Raw genomic sequence first — 25,057 nt, 5'->3', positions numbered from 1 at the left:
ACCCACTGAGATTCTAAATAGAGTGAATCACTGATTAACTGAAAAACTCAGTTAATCAGCCTTATTTTCTGTTTCTTCCTGAACTCCAGTTGAAGGATAAAGAATTTAATATCAATAACAATAGTGACAACAAAATAATTACATTGTAAGTGAATAAAATTTTTTCTACAATGTGAGTAGGATCAGTCAAGATTAATTCTGATCTCTGGTGAACCAATTTTTAGCCCTGAGGCCACTCATGAATCATGAGAATATAAATTATGTTTTCTACAATGTTAATATCCAAGGTATATATGGACTAAAACATCTGAGAAACATTTCAACCCTCTAGTAGGAGGAAAGAAAAAATATTTCATGACACACTAAATAGGAAACATTATTGTTTAAGACTGTACTATTGTTTCACACTTTTGCTTAACCAAACATTATGATCATTATGTACCTTATCTTCAGTATCTTTTGGGAAATCTGACCAGCTCTCACTGTTTCCCTGGCTCTGATAACTTGTGTTTACCAATAAGAGTGGGCCCTAGGTGCCTGAAGCCCTTGGCGTGGCTGGATGGGTCAGGAGGAGACTCAGAGTCCAAGCTGGATAATCAGCTTCTCTCTCAGGCTGGTCGGTAGTACATGGCTGGCACCAAGGACACATTCTCAGGAGCTGTGAGGATACCGTGTGTGGAGAAAATCAGAGGAAGGTAGTCTGCAGATTGAAGCACACCGGCCAAGAAGAGCCTGTGTGACCCCTGTGAGTGAGAACAAGAGACCAGCGACCTTGGTGTCTCATGGCTTTTCATTTCCTGATTCTAGGCTTTCCTAGCTCTACATTCTGCCCTTGAAATGTATCAGGTGCACCTTGATCCTTGAACATGGTAAGCCAGGACTGGTAAACTTCAGATATTTGCAGGCAGAAAACTCTTAACTCATACACACTAAGTAGCAGTTAAGTCTCTATTACCTGCTGTCCTAGAAACATTTTTTTATGAGAGGATATTATTTACAACTATCATTATGATGAACTTCATATATAAAGCAAACTGCATGCATTATCAAATTCTCATGACTTGGAAGTGGGTCCTGTTATTATTCCCCCCTTGACCATTGAAGAAACTGAGGTACAAACAGGTTAAGAATATTGCAAGAGTGGTTGTGATGAAATGGGGGTTTGAATCCAAGCAGTTTGGTCCAGGGCTCATATTTTTAAACCCCAATTCAGTTTTGAAAATAAAATAATAATGATGGAGTTTATGTCCAGTATATGGTATTGGGGATAAAAAATAAGTAAGTGTTTGTGAGAATAAAAGTACTTGTGTGTATGTGTGCTCTTGTGCATGTGTATGTGTGTGTGTTTATATCCTTATGTATATGGAGACTCATTCATCCGAACTGTGTCAGGCTGTTGGTTGCAAGTGAAAATTTTTATGTGAAATTATTATGAAGAAATTCACATAACTTTTGTTTCTTGCTATGTTTGTTTTTTTTTTTTTGGCATACCTTCATTTGTTACAGCTCTGAGTAAAAAATGTGACATTGTACAATGGGCATAATTGGGCCATTGGTGCCTACAGTTGATTTGCGTGCTCACACAGACCTCTGAACCAAGGCCCCAATTTGGACTGCTGCCTTCTGTAAGCAGTCATCACCTTTGCATAATCTCTCCACTCTGAGCTCTATCCAGGCAAACCTAGCGAGACAGGGTGAATTTAAAAGGCCACCATAAACTGAGGCCATGAATTACCAACAGATCCAGTGGTTCAAGAATAATTTCCTCTTCAGCTTGAAATGTAAGTATGGCTCACTGAGAAGCCGTATTACCTCCTGATTCCAAGGAAGTCCTGTCAAAGCAGAGCTCACGGAGTGTAAAGTTTTTAAAGTGCATTTGTTATAGCTTGCTGGTCTGACTATTAAAGTGAAAACACTACAACCGTTAAACCTTCAAACTAGCACTGCAAAAAATACTTATCAAAAATGCAGCATCTGGGAGATTTGTTTACTCTAGAAATATGCTGTCTTTGCAGTTACTTTTTCCTTAATGAGAAGGCATAGTACAGGATTTGTCTTTTTCATTGGAGGGCAAAAAGCAACATACAGGGAATTGTCCTTAAAGTGACATGGCCATATCCAATTCCTAGGCAGGGTTCAGAAATCTTTCTGAGGACGCTTAAGTTCTGAAAATGAAGTTCCACATTTGAAAACCATTTGTTTTGCCTCAAAATTTTGTATTCAGCAAGTTACTGATACATAATATGACAATTGAAAATGTGAGCCTGAAATAAGCCCTTCCACATAAGAGGTATTGGTTTTCCTGAAAAGCACAAAGCTATATATTCATTTGCATTGGGATAATCTAAAATTATCAGGCACTTAGGGAAATGATAATGGTTGAATCAGTACTGTTTTAAAGCACGGTAAAAGTTTTCTTTAGAACTTCAGAAGTAGAGCTGTCACCAATTACTAGAAGTTTCTGTCTCCTTTTGTAAACCCCTACATCAGTTCCGTTCTTTGGCTTGCGCCTTGAGTATGGCATTTACTTGGAGAATGTGTGACCTGCCTCGTCAAACAATACAGGGTAGAGTTAAAGGTGGGAAAAAAATTAATAAATAAACCTTCAGAGGCATTTTCTTGCTTTCCCATTTAATTTTTTCATTTGGGTTATAAATGGCATCTCAGATAGAAGGAAGTCTCCTGGGTTCCTCAGGATCCTTTGCTGGCTTAATCGCGAGCATTACGCGTGTAGAAGCGAGCTCTGAGAGAATTAGTGATTGCATCAAGAAGGGAAGGACAATCAATTATTCACCACATGCCACCACACACAAGACGCATGACCATGGCTGGTCTCTCTCCTTCTCTCCTCTAGACATACAAACAAAGCTCTTTCCACAGCCTGCATGCTATTCAGAGAAATATTCCTTTCAAGCAATTCTCATTTTCATCAATCCATTTATATCTGACTTTTTAACTGGACAACTATAATTAAGGAAATAAATTAAGAAACCCTTTCAGTTTGCTTCCTTGCATTCCTTTCTCTCCATTTATTAAAAAGAAAAAAAATACCCATGTGAGTGGCCTTGAGAATAAATGTATTATATAATATTCATTTAGGAAAAGTCTATAACATAACCTTGAGTTATTAAAGTTTCTAGGTAATCTCTTGAAGATAATGTGAAGGGTTTGGTAAATTTCTTCCAATTTCCTCTGTGTTTAAGAAAGGCACTTTCCATCATGAAAAATCAACTGAAATTATCCTGACACTAAAAAAACATTCCAGTCATTCCATCTATAGGTAGATGTTCTTGAGAAAAGGAATGTGGGCAAGGAGACAAATATTCCATGGTAATCATTGCTTCGTGACCCATCTCTGTTCATTTATGAAGTATGTGATCTGGGCAGGTCACCTGAATTTATTACATTCAAGCTTTCCTCATCTGTATAACACCTCACCTTCCAGTAATACATATTTCACAGGGTAATGAATACATACTTCGCATTTATTCTAACAAAGAATAAATGAGATGATCTTTATAAAAATGTTCACTTGATGTTACTTCCCATCTCCCTCTTTATGGCAGTTGCAAAATCATTCTGCATTCTACTGGTTATTAAAACTAATAATGGATACCATCAGAGGCCAAAAACCAAGGTATTACTTTCTCTCAGATTGTCAGAGTCTCTACATTGCTTCTGCTTCTGAAAGAAACAATTATGACTTCTTTCAAAATGTCTTTGTTCTACTGAGCTCTATATTTATTATGTAGATTTGTCATTACTGAGACTCAATTTGCCAGGAACTATGCTATGCTCTCCTTGGCTTACATCATCTCTTTGTATCTTCACAATAATACCAAGGAAAAAATGTATCAGATTTCCATTTTACAGATGAATAAATTGAGACTCAGAAGGATTAAGTATCCTCAATCCCAGGCCTGTAGAAGTCTACAATCAGTGCTCTCAAATAGCATTTCTCAAATCTTTACTGTACAGGTAAATCACCTAGAGATCATGTTAAGATGCAAACTCTGATTCAGCAGGTTTAAGATGAAGCCTGAGAGTCTGCATTTCAAACAGGCTCTCGGGTGGTGCCAATGCCGCTTGTCCTTAGACCACACATAGCATAGCAAGACTCTAAAACACCATGCCACACAACTTTAAATTTAGGCAATGAACACTCAGTAAATATCAATTAAATAAAAAGCAAAATACTCATCAAAGGATGGAGAAAAAATTTATAATGAAAAGTGATATCTGCTGATCTGGTGGAATCTTCTGGAATTAGTGGCTATTTTTTTTGTCGGGTCCAGTCATAATAAGAGAAGTTATTTGACTCTGTGACAAACAGCCTTTGTCGTATCATGTGTTTCCCTTCATTGGGTCAATTCCACTGACCTTACTGAGCCCCAAGCCATAATTGACCAACTAGAGATTCTTGACCATCCAGTAGACTAGGGGATATTGCCTTTTCCAACTGGTTGCTTTCCAGATTCTTTCCTTACATGTCATGTCGCAGTCTGCCTGACTGAGTACCAATACTAAAAGTCATCTTGGGCTTGGATGAGAAATCAGTAGAATGAATATTTTATTAAAATAATAGCAGCCTAACATTAAGAAAGGAGAAAGAGGTAATAGGAGAAAAGAAGGAGGGGGAGAGGAAAAATAGCAGAGGAGAGGAAGAAAGATAAATTCAAAGACCACAGGGGTTAGTCTTGTTGAGACCTCAGAATCCAGGAGATGAGAATTGTGAACAGGGCGATAGAACAAAACCCAGGAGCTAGTCTGTCACCTGCTTTCATCCTGAAAACAGTATGTGTCATCCACTACTGGCTGACTCAGTCCATGGACACCTTCCCTTTGGCACATGGCTGCCATGTGACTTCATTTTCCAAAGAGCTTGCTCTTGGTTCCCCTGTTTGGAAAACAAATAGTGAAGGGGTCAGATAGCAGCAGACATTAATGAGGATCTAATATGTGCCAGGCACTGTGGTGAACAAGAGAATGTGGACCCTGACCTCATGAAGCTTAGAGGCTAGTGGAGAAGTCAGGGAGCGCAGACAAATACAACCATTCCCATCCAGACTCTGTCCTAACAAGCCCTAAACTTCTGGTTTCTAGCCTATAATTCCCAAATCTTCTTTTTATGATTTTTATTTATAAGCTTTTGGTTCTGGACCACTAGTTTTCTTTATAAGTATGTAGTAAAAATAGAAAAAATAAAATGGCTTTTCATAACTGTGTTGAAGCAAATGTATACAGGCATGCATGTGCCTTTGTGTCTCTTTCATCATTGCATAGTTTTATATTGTATATTTTGTATGAGTGTGGTTAACACAGATTCTGATTGCCCACATAAATTTCACTGTGCTTACTAGCAGACACATCCAGACCAGATAGAGCCAGCAGGATTGTGCGTGATAATAGAAGCCACCTAAGTAAAGCGAGTTTATATATGTATATATTTTTTCTTATATTCTAAATGGTGGAGGTTACCTGGGCCAGAGGTGCTATAAAACATGTTCTTATAAATGTATGTTCATGGTTTATGCGTTCAACCCTGAAGTATGGTTCCAGCATAAGGGAGCAAAAATAAGTGCAGACTTGTAACCTCTACTTACGGAGTTTACAGTCTAGTAGAAGAGACAGAATAATAATGTGAACAAGTTTACACAAACCAAGAGCATGTTATGAAATACTCTGGAGCATAAAACAAAGGAATCTGAACTAAGTTGGATTTTGGGGAAGGAGGCTTTCACTAGGAGATGACTTGAGCTGTTATCTAAAAGATGACTCAGAAGCTGAGGGTTGAAGCAACCCTGTTGTGAAAGAGGACATGACATTTTCTAGGAACTCAACAGCCAGTGTGTCTGGAGAGCAGAAAATGTAGCAGGAAGATCAGGCAGAGGCTGTGTGTAACCTGGGGTCCCTAGGATACATGAGATGGCAATGACCGTCCATCAAAGCAAAGCAAACAGTATTTCTTTGGTTCAGCCCTAACCACAATAATTTAGGTATATAGGGAAGGAGTGTGATACAAATACCAGGGAAAACAGTTCCCAAGTTTCTTTCAGTAACTTTGTCCTGAGGTTCTTTATTGAGTTGGCACATGTTGTCCTTAGGTGCCCAGGTCAAAGTGGGCTTTTCTTGATTCTGACTTCACACAGATGTCCTTTGCTACTTCCTATGTTCTCTTATGCTGCAACAGAAACTGAGATGAAGAAGATAGAAAAACCATCTTCAATTGCATTTGCATTATAATCCCTTATATAACAAAAATGGTGTTTTATGTAGACTTCTAAGAGTTGTTCCTAGGGACTGGCATGGACTAATATATTTTACTAGGGCCATTGCAAACAGTTGTGCTAATTGTGCAGGAGCCGTCTTGTGTGATGGATCTGTTAAACAACCATTGGTCACCATTTTCCTTACCCCAGACTTGCCTACTCTTACTATCTTAACTGGATTTAGGTATTTCAATTCCATGAGAGTCCTCAGTGCCACAGTATTATATAAATAGACTTCTGGTGAAACCATTAACCTAAATACACCCCTATCTCCAGCACATCTCCTGTGATGTGCATTCACTGCTCAGCTTCCGTTCTAAAACACGTGTTGTGATGTAAGCCCCAAATATGTTAAAATGAACCAAGATTTTACTGAGCATGTACTAAGTATAGATGCTACCTTATTCATTCATTAGTTCATCATCCATTCATTCATTTTGTATCTCTGAAGTGCCTACTATAAGTTAATAGAAGCCCCAGGAATACAGTGGTGAAAAAACAAACGTGGATCCCACGTTTGTGGAAATTATAGTCTGTAACAGCATTGTTCTGAGAATCAGTTGAGGTAGTAGACGTGAAAGAACTTTGAAAATGACAAATACACATGCCTTAATCATTTTATTCACCACCCTCGTGCTTAAGCAGTTCAGAAGATTTTCAGAGCAACAATGCTAACATCAATGAAACATGAAAAATAAATTTTACAGAAAAAGATAGAGCCAGGTGGTGTATTTCATACTCTTGTCCACCAATGTAGCACGATTCCAAAGCAGGCATTTCAAATTGCTGTGGAACAGAGAGATTTCTTGGAGGAGATAAAACTTGAGCTGGCAGACAGAGGAATTGACAGAGGGAATTTCCGTAAAGAATTACTAATACCTCTCTGCCCTTTTGACCCTTGGAATGTTTCATGAATGAGAATGTCCGTGGTAACTGAGTGCATCATTTTGATATATTTAACATAGAGAACCCATCCTATCACTGCCATTGTAACTAAAAGGACTGTATCTAATTACTTTTCCTCTAAAAGCAGGGCTTTGAAGCAGATTTAGAGATTTCACTGCTCCTTAAAACTAAATGGAAAAGAAACTGATGGTTTTACAAAAGAAAGAACGGGCGATTTATTTTCTACTGAAAATGCAGCAAATACCCTGTTGTTTCCTGTGCCTCTGTTGAATTATAGTGTGGTCAGTTGGAATTGATATTCAGGTCAAAATCATTCTTTGGAACTGGTAATTCTTTGCGGATTTAATCTGTTTCTTATATGTTACTTTAAGACATTTTAAAAGGAACTTCACAGGTTTCCAGGAAACTTTCGGCCATTTCATGAAACAGTAACATAAAACAAAATGGTTAGTGAAATTGGTGACAAAATGCTTCACATTTGTTGAAATAAAAAACAGTGGTATGTTCCATTAAAAAATGCATAAGAAACAAAAAACACCTCCAACTGGGATTCTGACTCAATATTTTCTTCTTATCTCCATGCGGGCTCTTTAATACAAGATATGAGTAAATATGGATGTCCCTTGGAAACCAAAAGACTTTGAAGAAAAATGTGAAAATATATGTTAAGGACATGTATGCTAGAGCAGTTTTGATTTAGAACCTTTTTTGTATAACCATAGTAGTTACAAAAATCTAACTACCTATTAAGTTTATTTTGTTTCCATATTTAACCCCAATTACCCTATGCAGGGGAATTCTTTCAAAATGTAATTCCCCATCTCACTTTTTTTTTTCCTGCTTCTGCAAGCCTCTTTCTCCTCATGTAAATTGCAGCAGGTGCACAAAATTGAAGACATCACAATTAAATGTAATCAAATATTTTAGGCACTAATGAACAGCTCCAGGAAAACAAGTCAAAAGAAAAAAAAAAAAAAAAAGCCTTTAAGTGAGTGGATTTTCAAACACCCCAAGGCACCATAGGACCAATTAAGAGAGTCATACCAGGACACATACTGACATTAATTATCTTTGAGTTCAGGGAAATAAAAAATAAAAGCAACAATTATCATAATAAATCTCCACACAGTGCTTGTAAGTTGTGCTAATCTACAACACACCTGGGTTTCAGATATTTAAGGCGAATACTCAATCAGTTGATAACGACCTCACAGAGGGGCTCATGGGACATTTTTTCCATCCTGTGATCTGCCATTCAGACAGAGGGGCTAAAATGATGTCCAACAGCTATGTCTGCTTTATTTCGCATCACTCACATGAGTTGCAGACAGAAGCACTGCATAATTTATTCAATAAAGTAAGTCACAAAGCCAGCATTCTCTTTAGGGGATGTTTATTTTAAAGGAAGGAAAAGTCAAGAATAGATATTCAAGGTAAAAATTTGAATCGTTGGAGGCTCAAAGTCCCAGGACGTATCTGTAAATTTATTCTCCCTGAAGCCAGAAAGAATCTTACTAAAGAGAACAAATATTTCAGTCTGGGAATATGGGTTTTCATTTTTAAAATGCACAGGAAGGGGCAGAGAAAGAAAGGTAAGTGCTATAAGCCAAGAGGAATAGAAAGAAAAAAAAACCTTGTTATTAAAATTGATCTAAATTCAACTGATAATTTGAAACAAGAGCATAATATTTTAACAAAAAAAACATATTTAAACATTAGAAGGTTGCTAGTTTTCTATAGTCAAGGGAGAGATTAACATAAATATATTAGAAAGAACTATACAAATGTTTTTAGGTTGAATGACCTCAGTATGGCCCTGGTATAAATGTAAAATAACCAACTCACCTTTCTAAATTTGGGGGTAATAATTTAATACACTAATACATGTCAGTGTATTCCTGGAAGATAAAAAAGATGCTTTCTTTGTCTTCTTCTCCTTTTACTTCCTGTACCCATGGAGATTACTTCCTTCCTGAGGAAAGACATATTTAATTTATATATCATTTAAAATTTTTCTACATCAGTTTCAATATATGTGACCATGATGCTTTTGCTGAAAATATAACTTTGATTTATTTTGTCTCCTTAATCAGTTGAGGACTGTGATGATGTGTGTGGTAATTTCTCAAGTGTGAAAAAAAATATGAGATAAGGTGGCATGTGATGTTTGTATGCATATTGTTTGTGCAATGTTTGAATAAGTTTCTAATGTATAGTGCAAAACAGAACACATATGTAAGTGTACTTAGGATTTTTAAAATCATTTTGTTTCTTAGATCCACAATTTCAGTAGAGCTTCTAATCTGGAATTGGACAAAACAAAGTATGCAATTCTTTACGAAGTACTGCTTATTCATTCACTAGTCTCAGTACACAATGGAAATTCATTTTTAAATTATGCCCTTTGTAAGATTTTGATTTCTTGAAAATTATATGCCTTCAGATTAAGCAGCAAACATTTAGTGGAAAAATATGAATTATTTTTATTGGACATTTGCACTTAGCTGTATAAACTATGACATGCTCAAATGTTCAGTCCACCTTTATTTTTTTTTATGAATTCATATTTTAAAATTGTAGTTGGGTTCTGAACAAATTTCTTAGTGTTTTATCAAATTTAGAAAACATAAAAAACTGATGGATTTTATTACATCAAAATTTAAAATGCATTTATAATAAAATACATGATAGAAAAGATTTAACAGATAATAAATTGGAAAAAAATATTTGCAACACACATAGTGAAGAGTTTATAACCTAGTAAATAAATTACTTACAAACTACTTAAAGAATATTTTAAATGTCCAGTTATAAGACTAATAGTTAATGGGGGCTTCCCTGGTGGCGCAGCGGTTGAGAATCTGCCTGCTAATGCAGGGGACACGGGTTCGAGCCCTGGTCTGGGAAGATCCCGCATGCCGCGGAGCGACTAGGCCCGTGAGCCACAACTACTGAGCCTGCGCGTCTGGAGCCTGTGCTCCGCAACAAGAGAGGCCGCGATAGTGAGAGGCCCGCGCACCGCGATGAAGAGTGGCCCCTGCTTGCCACAACTAGAGAGAGCACTCGCACAGAAACGAAGACCCAACACAGCCATAAATAAATTAATTAATTAATTAAAAAAAAAAAAAGAGGCAGAAATTTTAAAAAAAAGACTAATAGTTATTTAAATTTCCTATAAAAGAGAGTATTAAATTAGAATAAATATATAAAATTGTGCTAAAATTTACTAGTAGTTTAGGAAACGCACACTTAACAATGACATTTTTCAAAGATCAACTTATAAAAATTAAACCAATTGATAATACTTAATATATTAGTCACCATCATAATAAATAATAAATGGGTAAATATAAATTATGTTTATTAAAGGTTTTCATTTACAGTATTTTTATTAATAGGAAATTAGAATCAATGAATAGGTCCATCATTTAACGATTGAGTAAATAAATTGTGGTGCATTTATAAACAGATTATATTAACCATTAAAAATTAGAATTTTAAGCTTACTAACATGAAAGAATTCTAGAGCATATATTTGAGTGAAAGTTGCAGGTATTTAAATATTTCATAGTATTATCTTATTAATTATACAATATATTTAAGGCAAAGAATGAATATTTATATATATATATATATACACACACACATAAGAATAAATTCATTATGTATAATAAACTGTTATGGTAAGAGCGGCTATATCTAGGAGCTAGGCTTAGAGGCACTATTCCCTGTGTGTTTGTCTGTATTTTTCAAATGATTTTAAAAATCAGAAAACTATCCACATTAAAGATTTAAGTCTTTCTCTGTCTTTTTCTGTTTCGTTAAAATTTGTTTCTGTTACAACTAGTATTGTGATTAGTAGTTATGTGCACAATTATTTTTTCTATTTGCTATTATTCTTTTAGAAGAGAGATTCTGAACTGGAATAACTGGGCCAAAGAAAAGAAATACTTAGGGGTTATTTATATTAGTTGAGAAATTACCTTTCCAAAATGTACGGGTAGTATCTATTTACATTAAACTACTACAAATAGGCTAGCAAAGCTCTTATTTGTTATTACCCTTCTAACTTCAGGGAGAGAAAGACCAGCATTTGTATATCTTCAATGCATTTTATATACCAAAGAACATGGAGTAAGAAACCAGAATACTTTTATGCAGCTCTACAACTCATCTGCCATATGATCTGCACACAACTTGGTTTTTCATAAATGTTTGGACTGGAATAAAAAATACCACAGGTCATTTACAAATGAAAATGCTATGGTTGAAAATAAAATGTATTCTTTTCTTCTCCCCTCTTTCTCTCAAGCTGGCAGTAGACATGTTTTGCTGACAGAAAGATTGTTTTTATAAATGAGCAAATATTGAGATGGCAGTCAGAAATTTTCACATAAATCCAATTCATGACTTCTAGGGAACCCGGAAGGTTTGGCCCCGCTGGCCCTACATTTCAGGTGGTGAGCATCAACTGGGCCTGTGTAACAGACAGGACCAGGCAGATGCTCTCCAGTTAGCCATGGTCTTTACCACTCCCTGTTGCTTTGCCTGACACTGACTAAAGGAGTTAATTGCCATTTCAATTGCATTTGAACTCCTTTGGTAGGAAAATAGTACTTACACTGTTTGGCCTCACTCATTTGCATGTGTTGCAAGTATTCGTTTACATCCCAGATCTGCTCTTCTCAACCTGCTTTAGTTTCAAGACCTGAGTGAAAAAAGGATACAGATGTTAAACTGTTATTTGCCCTGACATACTATGATCTAATGTCCAAGTTTTCTGACTAGACTTACTGTTTACCCTTTAACTTTAATGTTCTCCTTTGTAAACTCATACTTAGTCCTGGAAATTCCTGACATATGTATGGCCTTGCCATTTTCGACCTGTGATTTTCCCTCTGAATTTATTTTTTCTTTGTTAGCCAGTATGACAGTTTTCATTTCTGTAATGCTAGAATGTTTTGAATGCTTACTTTATATTTTATATGTCCCATGATTGGTACCATTTTCATTATCCAGTTTAAGAAATTCATCTAAATTGCAATTTTATTAGTAAGGTTTTTCTCCTTATTAAGGATAGAGACTTGTGTGTAATTGAACAAAGTTGAAAGACTGAATAAAATGAAGAAGCATAAAAAAAAAAAAAAAAATGAAGAAGCATATGGTAAGCTTTAAAAAATGATCATTCAATATAGTTAACAGAATGTGGCTGCATTTTTCTTAATAAATGTAAAAAAATATTGGGACATCTCACATCATTAAAGTCACGTGTGTCTGTTAAACCTTTGCATTGAATTGAGGTTTAAAACCATAGAGCAATTGTAAATTTTAAGAGCCTGAAAAGGACTTTTTTTTTTTTTTTTTTTAATTAACCATGCATTTTCTTTTAAGCAAAATTCCATTAAATACTTTTTTATGACTTTCTACTTTGCTTTTTTTGTTTTAATTTTACTCTCCAGTGGGCCACGTCCTGCCATCAGTGCTAGGAGGGGAATAGGAATGAGGATTAAAAATAAAGGATTAGAGGGAGGTATGTGGAGAAAGAGAGGATGAATGATGTGTTTCCCTTGAATATTTTATTTTCTTAATTGAAAACAAAATGCTTAGGACCTGGGGAGACCAGCCACTAAATTATTATTTTTTTTATATGTACAAAGCAGATCAATGAACCTGTTTATTCCTAAAACTACCCTGTTATGTGGAGGGATAACCAAAAGAGAATATACAAAAATGTCTATTTATTTCTTTGTCTTTCATTCCTTTCCACAAATGTCAGTACCAAGGGAAACATATGAAACATCATACTCAGTGGCATCTTGTTAGAAATTATGAAAAAAATAGAGGGCTCAGTTTTTTCAAGTAAGAAAGGATGAACTAAATTTGTAAAGTTCTTAAGGTATGTTCTTTTTTTGTCCTGAAAAAGCAAAGCCAGGATTCCAAGTTTTGAGAGGTTTTCCCAAAAGACTTACTATGACAGTCTGATGCCAGGCTTATTATTGCAACAATTAGTCTAATAATTTTAATAAACCAAAAGAAAGACCAAAGAATTTGTATCTTATATCTTCCTATTCTTGTCTCTTTATATATCTTGTATATAATTATTATGTCTGGAATTTCCAGTGATTATTTTTTAATTTCTGGATTTTATATTCAGATGTCTTGAAAAAACACTTGAAATACATACTCTGATGTATACATGTATATACATATCTTGACTTTTCATGAAGAGCTCTTTACCTCCTTAACTTTTAAATCCATCTTTGCTACCTAGTTAAACAAATTTGATAATGTACTCAAGCTACTCAAATTTGCGTCACTGCTAAAACTTAAAAAAGGGTGATCCCTTAGTTATTAGCCTCAGTTCTTCGCTAAAAATAAATTATCCTCTCCATACAATGAGAATTTTAAAAGAAATGATTGGATCCATTCTTCTAATTGCTTATTTTTTAAAAAATGACTTTCTTCTTCCTTTTTTTTAAACAACATTTCACAAAGAGCATGTCATGAGGTAACTTGAATTAGAATTTTTCTTAATATTCTGGTTAAAACATACATGTTGCATTTATACACAAGTGAAATATTTAAAAGAGATTTAATTTGTAAGGAAAACAGCTGCTGACATGTAGGGTTTAGAGATTACTTACTCATTTTATCTGTATTATATTATTTGAATTTTTCAGGAAGCTCCCTCTGAAATGTCACTCTTCTACTATTAAAAAAAACATATCACTTATTGGCCTTAAAACTGGAAAGAATTGAGGACATGACTTGTAGTATACAGATTACTTCAGTTTAGAGGGTCTTAGTTACAATTAGATATTTTGTACAAGTTACTTTATTTACTCAGTAAGTATTTGCCTTTCTCCTTGTGATACAACTAAGAACCTGACCGGCAAAGCCTGCCCTCCCGCACCTTATTTTGAAACTGGGGCTGGGGCTGGGGAATCTCACAAAATAAAAACATAAAAATAATAATTTCGGATTGTCATAACCACTCTGAAGGAAATAAATATGGTTCTGTGATAAAGAATGGAGACAGGATTTATTGAAGGGGGTAAGGAGGCCTCTCTGAGAAAATAGTGTTTAAGCTAAGCTGAGACGTGAACGGTAAGGAAGACCCAGATGTGAAAAGAGTCTTCCCTATGGAAAGTGTCAATGCCCTAATTTGGAAAAAAAGTTTGGGTATGGTAGAAACTGCTAGAAGGGCATTTGCTGAAGCCAAATGGCAGACAGCATGCACAACTTTAGGTCCATTTGGAGAGAGGGTCCAGGGCCAGATTTTGCAGAGCCTTTTAGACCACAATAAGCAGTTTTAATTTTGAATATTGATTAATACATTTGTATGTTACGCAGAAGGGAAAAATATTACATGAAAGATGGCAGGAGTGAAAGGATGTTTAAAACAAAAAAAGTTACTCTAGCTTATATAGTGAAAAAAAAAAATCACTCACTAAAACCCCACTGTTTTATCTAGTTATTGCCAGAGATTTTTATGTTTAGAAATAATCTATAAAGTTGAAAATACAATCTAGATTTCTTTCAATGTTTTTAAGATTGGCCACATACAATCATAGGACACCCAATAAAAATCCACCTTCAGTAAAATAGCATAGGAAATATGCCAATCAACTCATTTAGCATGAGTAGAAACACAGTGGGTTTCACCATCATACTTCAATGTAAAAGTTAATTTTATATTTTGGGCAATTTCAAAATGCTGAAAAAGGAAATGTTTGTATAACATATAAACAGCTGGAGCATAATCTATCAATGATATTGTAATATCTTCATAAAAGAAGAAAGTATAAAATTCTACCATAAATCATTTAAAAGTTATTTATGACACATAAATCATGAAAACACTCAGAATGACAAATTCACATAGCCAGAAATAGTTTCTTCTTTTGCTTATAGAGCTGCCTTTTGAATTCATACTCCTGTGTAAAAGAGCCTGTATTGTATTGCTTACATTTTTTCTTTCACTAAATAATGAGGATAATTTATTGTCACACTTTGTCACAGTGTACCTTTTATATCTTTACAGGGAGCTACTTTTGATATTTTTGTAATTATCACGGAGTCTTTATAATATCATCAGTCCGTGGAATTTAATTCTTTCTTTTCATCCAGATGTTTAAAAAAATTACATATACTTTTAGTAACTTTTTATTTAAAATAAATACAATTATTGATGCCATTTTCTCCAAATATGTCACAGTCATTTTAGATTGTAAGCATGTGGGTGTATATGTGTTGAGTTAAATTTATTATTCATAATAGGCATTTGGAAATAAAAGCATACAGTACTATATAGCAATGAGAACATCCAAGTAAATGGACTGAATTTTCTTTGTCATGTGACTAGAAAAGCAGAAGTAAATTATATTAAAAATAAGATAGTCGAGAGATAATATAGTTGGAAGATTTTTAAATCCTTTTGGTACGACTTTCTTATCAGTTGAGGAAAAGAAGTGAAACATATCTCTAAACCACATACATATTTGCTGATGTTGCTTTAAAACATATTCACTCCCTTCACTGTCTTCTTTTAGGCCATTTGTCCATTTCTTATCCATATTTATATCCCATTGTAGAGACTAGGTCAATAAAGACACACTTTTTTACAAAAATAATTTAAAAAATCATACTGCATGATATTCTTCTTCAAATCCAAATATGAGTAAAAGTTTGCAAAATGCTTAATCTGGTTTCTAAATCTGACCACGAGTATCCACTCATCAAGTAACTTATGCCATTCAGAATTATCCCATTTTCAGTTATAACTTTTTAAAGAAAAAAGCATGTTTGTCACATGTGTTATAAAAGCATTATAAAAGGCAGTTCTATGTTTTATGCTAAACGTTCCTTATTTCATATAAACAAAGGAATGCCTAGAAAAGGGGAATTGAAAAAAAAAATTATCAGACATTTTCATTCCATCCTATACTGTTGGAGGAAATTGTTCTGGTTGATTATGAGGCTTAATAAATTTCCTGGGATCATGATAATCATTCCTATAGTAATTAGGCAAGCAAATGAATTTGAATTATGTTTTCATTTCTATTTCTGATGAAATTTTCTTTATTTTTTTGGACCTCAACTATGTATATTTATGAATCTCAGGACTAAAAATGCAGTAATGCCCTTATTTTATCCTCAAGAAAATGTTAGCCTTATTTTCCTTCCGATCAATTAAAACGTATCAATATCACATTTTCTCTAAGAAAATGTAGAGGTACTGCTTGTGTTAGTTATCAATTACTATGTAACAAATTACTTGAAAATTTAGAGTTTAAAATAATAAACATATAATAATAAGACAAGTAAACCTGATTTTTTAAATTGGGCAGAATATTTGAATAGTCACATGTCCAAAGAAGATATGCAAATGGCTAATAAACACAGGAAGATGCCCCACATAATTAGTCATTATGGAAATGCAAGTCAAATGACATCTCACGCTCACTAGGATGGCAGATTTCAAAAGGCAGGTAAATTTTGGCAAGGAGGTGGAAAAATTTGAACCGTCAGACACTGCTGGTGGGAATGTAAAATGGTGCAGCCAGTTTGGAAAACAGTCTGGCAGTTCCTCAAAAATTTAAACATGGAGTTACCATATGATCCACAATTCCATCCCTAGGCACATACCCAAGAAAAAGGAAAATGCATATGTCCACTAAAAAACTTACAAATGAAGGACCAAAGCACTTTTGGGCTATTATTATTTATAATAGCCCAAAGGTGGAAAAAACACAAATATCTATCAGTGGATGAAGGGATATCCATACAGTGGAATAAGATTTGGTAAAATAGAAAGGCATGAAAAAATACATGCTACAACATGGGTGACCCTCAAAAACACTATTTTAAGTGAAATAAGCCAGTGACAAAAGACCACGTATTGTATTATTCTATTTATATGAAACGGCCATAGTAGGCAAATGTATAGAGACAGAAGTAGATCAGTGGTTGCCTAGGGCTGAGGAGTAGAAAGTAGGAGGTGGTGGAGGGGTGGGGGGTAGGGGAATGATGGAGTAGGGAGTAACTGAGTAAATTCACACCAATCTTATTGGGTAAATGTTTATTTTTTAGGATAATGAAAATGTTCTAAAATTAGATTATGGTAAGAGTTGCATAACTTTGTAAATATATTTAGAACCATTTAATTGGACACTTCAAATTGGCAAACTTTAGGATATGTTATTTATATCTCAATAGAACTGTTACAATAAAAATAACAAGCATTTATTATCTTACAATTTTTGTGCATATGGAATTTAAGAGCAGCTTGGTTGGTTCTGACGTGGTGTCTTCTTTGACGTTGCAATCAAAATGTCATCTGGGACTGCAGTCACTTAAAGGCTTGTCAGGGCTGGAAGGTTCACTTCTAATTTGGCTCACTCATATTGCTTTTAGCAGGAGGCCTCAATTCCTTACCTTGTTTCTCTGCACAGAGCAGCTTGAGTATCCTCATAATATGGCAGATGGCTTTCCCCAAAGCAAGTGATACAAAAGAGGAAAACAGAAACCACAATGTCTTTTATGACCTAGCCTCAGATGTCACATGTTGTCACTTCTACAGGGGGTGAAGAAAAGGGAACCCTCCTATACTGTTAGTGGGAATGTAAATTGGTACAACCACTATGGAAAACAGTATGGAGTTTCCTTTAAAAACTAAAAATGAAGTTATCATATGATCCAGCAATCCCACTCCTGGGCATATATGTAGAAAAGACAAAAACTCTACTTTGAAAAGATATATGCACACTAATGTTTATAGCAGCATTATTTACAATAGCCAAGACATGGAAGCAACTTGTGTCCATCAACAGATGAATGGATAAATAAGAAAATAAGATGTAGTGTGTGTATATATATATATATGCACACACACACACACACACACACACACACAATGGAATATTACTCAGCCATAAAAAATAATGAAATATTGCCATTTGTAGCAACATGGATGGGCCTAGAGATTATCACACTAAGTAAAATGTCAGAGAAAAATATTATATGCTATCACTCATATGTGGAATCTAAAAAATTAATACAAATCAACTTATTTACAAAGCAGAAACAGACTCACAGACATAGGAAACAAACTTATGGTTACCAAAAGGGAAAGGGGAGGGAGGGATAAATTAGGAGTATGGAATTAACAGATATGCACAACTATATATAAAATAGATAAACATCAAGGATTTACTGTATAGCACAAGGAACTATATTCAGAGTCTTGTAATAACCTATAATGGGAAAGAATCTGAAGCCATACACTGGAAACTAACACAATATTGTCAATCATCTGTAGTTAAATAAAATTTTAAAAAAGGATAGTCTTAATGATATTGAATTACATAGATACTACTCCTTAGTTTTCAGTTATGGCTGTCCCTTCTATATGTTACTGATATTACAAATCAATATGCTTTATGTAAATGAATTGAACAGTAATTAAGAGCTGAACTAAATGAGATCTAGCTCCTTCAATCTCAGGAAAAGACACGGAGGTAGGTTTGGGAAGGGTTTGAGCAGGAGACAAGGAATAATATCAGTTGGGGTCATAATAGAGCTGCTCGAATATTTGAAATGATACTATGCAGAAGTCCTAAAGCTATATTTTATTGCTATCAAAAATATAAATAAGATAAATAATTGCAAGCCAAAAGAGACATATTTTGCTTCAACATCATTACAAAAATAGAAAAGCAACAACTTTCCATGAGCTATTTAATAAGATGCTAAGCATCTTCTTCATCAATGAATTTTTTCACACAGAAGCTGGATGCCATCTGCCACGATAGCTGTAGAAGGCATTTCTGCATTCGTGTAGGAGTTTGGAAAAGATGACATTGTATATCCTTTCCAGCTCTAAGTAAACAACCCACATTTACTGAAATGTCTTTAATTTGCAAGGTTTTGCACTAGGTTGCGAGAGGCAGAGAGAGATAAAGGCCACGAGCCCATAAGAAACTTCAGCCTAGATATTAAGCCAGATCATTCAGTAAAATTGTAAAATTATAGAGTGAGAACACAAATGCTATGGGAGCATAGAGGTGGAACAAAAAATTGAGAGGTAATGGAGGAGATGATGTGGTGAGTCCTGAAAGATATATAAGAAATAATGTGAGAACAGAGGAGAGAGATATTCTATAATTCTGATCAGTATGTATGTGTAACATGTCCTTAATATGTTCACCTGCTGTAAGAGCGAGAAGGAAACTTAAGAACATACATTGTCTGTACCATAGTTACTCTTAATTCTGTGTATGCGGTTACTCTAAACTAAATTCAAGTACCGTTTAAGAGTCCACAGTAAAAAATACAAATGTCAGCACCTTTTCAGCTTGCAAACCACAGGGGAAAATATATAGATAAAATCCTGCTAAATAATTGGTATTCTAAAAATAAATAAATAAATAAATAAATAAATAAATAAATAAATAATTGGTTTTCTTAGAGCATTGAAATTTAGAAACAACTATTTTAAGTAACCTTGTTTTCTTGTCCAATTAAAGAAATCCTCAGTAGTTAATAATTCCCTTCACATCTCAGTTGCCATCCAAAAGAAAACAAAAAAAAAATCTTTGTGAAATTCCTTAGAAATGTGGGATTAATAGCATGAGATCCCTTTATGATGGGTGTAACAAATATAATATTCAAAAGGATGCCTTCAATAGAGTAAATTAAGTTGAGAAGTATAGCTTAAAAAAGTCGTTAGTACTGTAGTAGGAAAGACATACGTCAAATTCTATGGAGCCGTCCTTATTTCAAATATTGTTTCATTGTAAAATATACATTTTAATTTGAGGTCAGAAAATATGATAACAGAAGATAACTGTAAACATCCAGCCTTGTGCAACATCCTCCCATAGTGAATAGGGCTGGCCTGTGTAGAAATTAGGATACTGTAAACGTACACCATTTATTTTCTGTAGACTTTTTGATGATGGCCATTCTGACCAGTGTGAGGTTACACCTCACTGTAGTTTTGATTTGCATTTCTCTAATAATTAGTGACATGGAGTATCTTTTCATGTGCCTGTTGGCCATCTGTATAAGACCATCTTCTTTATTTAATAAAACCCCAAATGTGTTCATGGCTCATCTTATTCTTGTGGTTTCAGGAATACAGAGATTCAGCATTTCTTTTTTCCTCAATATCTCCTTGGAACTCATTAACAACATATTTTATTGCTACCAGCTAAACCTGAAACTTTTCTTTAATATATTAGATTGCTCTAAAAATTATGGAAGTAATTGTAAATAATGCAGAATAAAAATAAATTATATTTCATTGGTTTAATAGTAGTCATAGCATTCATGAGCAGTTAATATGAGCCAGACATTTTGCTACCTATGTCACATGTCTTAACTCACTAGATTCTCACAAGAAAAAACATAAGAATCATCATAAGTATTATCCTCTTATGTAGATGCCAAAACTGAGGCTGGCAGAACTGAGCCCAGATTACAAACGCAGGCAGTCTAACTCTAGAACTCTTGCTTTTTTTTTTTTTTTTTTCAACATAATATTAGAATCATTTTAAACTTTGCCCCTGTTACCTATTTTTCTAATTTTGTTTCTATTTCAAATATGATGAACATAAAATCTAAATATGATTTCTATACACTTTTTTCTATTTGACTGACAAAAGAAAGTGGCTCAAAATGAAACTTTATCAGTACCTAGCGATTCAATAGCGTAATGTTGAACCCTTTCCTCAACGTACAACACTGGTTACTCATGATCTGTATTTTTTTAGTAAGAAGAAAATGTCATGTGTAACAGGAAGTGCAGTGCTCTGGGCATGATGAATCATGGCTCCTCCCTATGGTTTTAGCATTTCTTGTGGTTCTTTTCTTCTCTGCTAATGTTGTTAACCTTAAGCTGGAAAGGAAATAGCTGTAGCTGTTTTAGAAGTTACGTGACGAAGTTCAGAAAGATGTTTCTCTGTCTTTCCTAGCAGGGCAGAAAGCTTACCCTGAAGTTTCCCAGTTACATATTTGTCAAGGAAAATGGGAATACAGTCATTTGTTTAGGCAAAAGCATCTGAGTAGATCTAGATGTTAGGGAGCCAAACAAAATGAATATAATGATTGGTAAGGGTCATATTATATTTTCTCAAATCTAAGTCACCATCCATTTTAAGACACATTATTTTAGGTGCCACTGAGAAAATATTTTTACAATTAAACTTTGCCACATCATTGATTCTAAGATACGTTCTTATTTCATAGATGCTAAATGTGGGGGAAAAATGCATCTTAGAATCAGTGAAATACAGCATAACCTTACATTTTTTTCTTACAAATGAGAAAACTAAGGTACAGAAATACCAGTTTGACAATGTCATAAAATTAGAACTTGAGCCAAGATTTGTTTTGTAACTCTGTATTCAAAGTTCTTGCCTCAAAGTGCAAGTGACCCTTTCCTCGGTCTTTTGTTTTTTTCCTTCTTCTCTCTTTATCTACTTCAGAGACAAAAATATGACTTTGGTATTGATTAGATTGTTCTATCAGCCATCTGTTTGAAAACAACCAGTAGGAGCTCCCAGTAAAGAAATACGTACTGTCTGAAACTAGGTCATGGTTCGGACTTTCAGTGAAAGACTAGGTGAGTGTATAAACAAACTTGCTCCCTAGAAAGGAAGTCCCAAGTATGAGATTATAACAGGAGGAAGTAAATCCAAGTGACTTAGCAAACTTGACAAATTCAATTATTAGATCTAGGGTGAAAGTCTTTAAATACTAATAAAGGATTCAAGAAATAGAACTTCAATATATAGTACATCCATATGGATGTTGGTAGAAAGGCATTTTAACATAGCAATTGATAAAATGGGTTCTGATGTCAGCCTATCTGGGTAAAGAGATAACAATTACTGAAGTGCAAAGGGTCTTAGTTTCTTTATCTGTAAAATAGGAATAATAGCTGGATATACTTCATAGTATTATTTATAAGATTAAATAATATAATACATGTAAGGAGCATTGTGCAAGTGTCTCACACGTACCAAGGCCTTGATAGTGAAAGATGACAACGATGATGATGATAAAAATAATGGTGGCAGATCTTCCTTTGATAGTTTAGGGTACTGTGCTCCTTCTTTATTGACCTCTGATAGTGTTTCTGATGCACTATCATGAAAAAGGAAAGTTATGTTTTGAAATGAATTTAGTCATTGTAAATATCCAGAATCCTAAAACCACTAAAAACCTAAAAATCTCAGTCTAGAAAATAAAAAATGGACAGACCTGATTTAAAATTCTATATAGACCACTTATGATCTATTTGACTTAAGGCAATTACTTGACTTTAGCATATCTCATTTTCTCATCTTTGTAATGAGATAAAATTTATAACTCTTGGAGTTAATCTGAAGCCTAATTTAGACACCATATGTAAGTTGCCTAGCACAATATTTTTGACACATAATAGGAACTTAGAAAAGGCCACTCATTTTTTCTTTAGAATAGCCACAGAAATCCTTGGATACTTATTTATCTAACTGAACCTATGTTTCCTCAAGCAATCAAAATCAAAATGAATAAGAAACTAATTTCTATTTTAAAATGTCTGTTTCTAGGGTAACATCAGGATTATGTTATACTTTCTTCACAAAATCATATATCAATTATATTGTAAGTTAAATTTGGGGGATGTGCCTGGCAAGCTAAACACTGTTTATAATTTACTTCAGTCGATCCAGTTTTATCCTAACTCCTAGTAATCTATTTTCAGATAAAATTTTGAAGCACTGTTGATTTGCAACTTGGAATTCTCCTATGTAGTATATAATTTCAAATAAAAATAGGTTATTTTATTTTAATCATGTTATTGCAAGTTTTGATTGTATATTCTGAGGTCTTATCCCCAATATCACAATTCTCTGTAGAATTAAATGATCCCCTTAAGAATTCAGTTTGGTCCCAACAGGAACAACAACAAAAAATTATAATAAAGGTGTTTCCCTTGAAGGAAATGAATCGGCTGAGGTGAAATGAATTTCCCATTTTGTGCATTTAAGTGAGTTAAAATTGGTCTTTTATTATGCAGTGAGAAGTAAAATAGAATCATGTAGAAGTGCCAGGCATCAAGCTAACCTCTCTCCTTAAACATCTGTAGTTGGAACCATTCAATTACTTGGGGATTTAAAACATCAGACATTTTCACTTGTCCTCTCAGAAGTTTCCTACTTACATCTTTATATAATGGATTTTCTTCTGCATTTTTAAGTGGTGAGCAAAACATTGGCATTTAGGATGAATTTCTTAATTCTTATCCTGATTCCTGGAAAACACACACACACACACACACACACACACATGCATACACATTGCACATATTAAGAGAGTCACAGACCATCTGTGTAATTTATTACCAGATAAAAGCTTATGATCTATTTACAAACAGTTGTGAAATTATCATCACTGTTTTATTGTTGATGACATTAATGTTGGAAGGCTGGTATTGATAGATAGGACATGCAGAATCTACCACAGAGAAAGCTTTATTCATAGAGTATCGAAGCATACTGAAAATTCATAAACTGTGCTCCCCATGCTGTTTGTTTCATCTGGATCACTACAAAACCTGAGTCAAATATTATGCCTAAATAAGTAAGGTTTTTGATATCATTTTTTCCTTCCCCCAAAAGTCAATTATGGCTCGTAAAGATCTATTCACTTAAATCATACACATTACTTTTGAAGCACTTTAAAACACACTGCTTCTAACCAAATGCTGTTGCAGAATTATTTGACAGTATCAAGGAAACCCTTTGGTGAAACCTACCACCTGGATATGGAATAAAAGTTATTGTTTCTAAACATTTGTATAAATGTTTTTGTGTGTATATTTCTCCTTATTTATAGTGTCCTTTTTCTACCTCCTTTGGATCAGTTTGAATCTTGCCCATTTTAGTTTTCCTTTCTCTATGATGCTTTTTTTTTTTTTGATAACTTCCTTCTTCGTTCATTATTTATTCTTCCATTCACCAATTGCTTACTGCATACCTACCATATGATGGTCCAGGTTTCTTGGTATTATAGGTAATGTACTTAAGGACTCAAACTCAAATCACTGTCATCTTTAACCAAGGACTATCTATGGCACAGTCCCTGCAGCCACAGTGAAGGCCTCTATATGGTCCGATGCCAATCTCGTTTTCATCTTTTGTGCTCTCTGTTCGACTAGCCCTCCACCAAACCTCAGCCATTCCCCTCTAAATGCAAATATCCCCAGCTTAGTCAAATCCATTCTGCTACCTCCCACTCTATTCTCTAATTTTTCACACTTGCAATCAGTGCCATGGCCCATTTCAATCTGCAGACACTATTTATCCTCAAACTCTTGCCTTGTCAACCAACAGAAATGGTCTTTCTCTGCCCCTTGCACCAGCTGGACCAGTCACTCTGTGTGTGTCTCAGTCTCTCCAAGTATGGCATAATCACAGTTCAATATTTAAACAGACTCTGGAAGTGTGGAATATTCCATTCTAGAAACTGTTTATTGAATTAACATTTTTAGCTTTTTGGTGGGCTTTGAGAATGCTCCTGATATGAACTTGATTGAATAAGACTTTTTTCCCTTGGTTTTAGTTTTGATCCTTCAGAAAGTTAAAATCATGTATTAGATTTAATAATAAATGTTCCTTTTAAGATACCTTGAAATGTCCTCCACTGGATCTAGTATTTGGATGTGGACTACAAAATATTCTTTATAAAAACTCCATCATCTTCTGATAACGTGATATTTAAGTGTCCCTCATCAGTACTTGCTCATGGAATTACTCTTAATTACTAAAGTACAACGTATAAAAGCTAACATTAGCATTTCTAATTTAATTTTCTTGAGCAGTCTGACTACC

This window comes from Balaenoptera musculus, chromosome 3 (assembly GCF_009873245.2).
Source record: "Balaenoptera musculus isolate JJ_BM4_2016_0621 chromosome 3, mBalMus1.pri.v3, whole genome shotgun sequence".
In the NCBI taxonomy this organism is placed as follows: Eukaryota; Metazoa; Chordata; class Mammalia; order Artiodactyla; family Balaenopteridae; genus Balaenoptera; species Balaenoptera musculus.
Note: the sequence above shows the minus strand (reverse complement) of the source record.